Raw genomic sequence first — 848 nt, 5'->3', positions numbered from 1 at the left:
TTAGAGAAAGGAAAAATGATTGGAAGCAACCAAAACCAGGACTCAGAAGACAGCATCATTTTTCTTCCGGTTTCTTTTCTGTCTGAACAGAGCTTTGAGTTTCAATCTTCCCCAATACTATATCTCATCCTTTACCACTATCTTTCTCCCTTAAAGCTATTGAGGGAAGAGGCAGGGGGATGATAAGGAATGGAAGATAGCTGAGAGAAATGATTACTAGTATTCTAAAATCTTACATAGTTAAAAAGAAGTTACTATAGGGGTACCCTCTATATTCTAAAGTATGTGAACTTAGCTATACCTCAGAAAATTTATCCCATGTTCTCAAAAATCTTTGTTTCATTTTTACTTTAGTTATAATTTCAGATAATTTCATCCTTTTGTTCATATGGTGTTTTCCATTTTTTCTTAAACCTATGCCACATAAATAAAATAACTGCAATTTTATCTCTATCTATCCATCTATCAATCATCTATAGTTAGTTGAAAATGTATGTGGAATCCTTTTGCAGTTCATAAGCATGATGATTGGGTTTTCACACTCCTGTGTGAAATGTACCTTCCTCAAACCTTGTTATAACATCAGCACATTACCTAACACGGAAAAAAATGTATACAGAAGAAACTTATACCATAAACAATAAGTAGCTTAGAAATACATTTTTCTCAGGTCCAGCTAAGACATAATGTGTCATTCTGGCTAGCAAAACACTATGATTTCAAGTATTTTTAATTTTTCATTTATTGTTCCCAAAATATAAATGGATATGGCGCAAATATAAATCAAAAGCAGAAGATTAGATTCCTGGGCTTATGATAAAGTCCTTAATCCTGCTTCCAAAATTCCC

The 848-nt window shown here is 32.7% G+C and overlaps 1 non-coding gene across 1 annotated transcript; it reads left to right on the top strand.

Moving 5' to 3' along the window:
- The first annotated feature begins 500 nt into the window (after positions 1-500).
- LOC114680521 (small nucleolar RNA U13) lies at positions 501-600 on the top strand. Its single transcript, XR_003732738.1, has one exon. It is a non-coding gene; the product is annotated as a small nucleolar RNA U13 (small nucleolar RNA).
- Positions 601-848: the final 248 nt, after the last annotated feature.

The sequence above is a fragment of the Macaca mulatta genome, chromosome 8 (genome assembly GCF_049350105.2).
Source record: "Macaca mulatta isolate MMU2019108-1 chromosome 8, T2T-MMU8v2.0, whole genome shotgun sequence".
Taxonomy (NCBI): domain Eukaryota; kingdom Metazoa; phylum Chordata; class Mammalia; order Primates; family Cercopithecidae; genus Macaca; species Macaca mulatta.
This window is presented reverse-complemented; position numbering and strand designations above follow the sequence as displayed.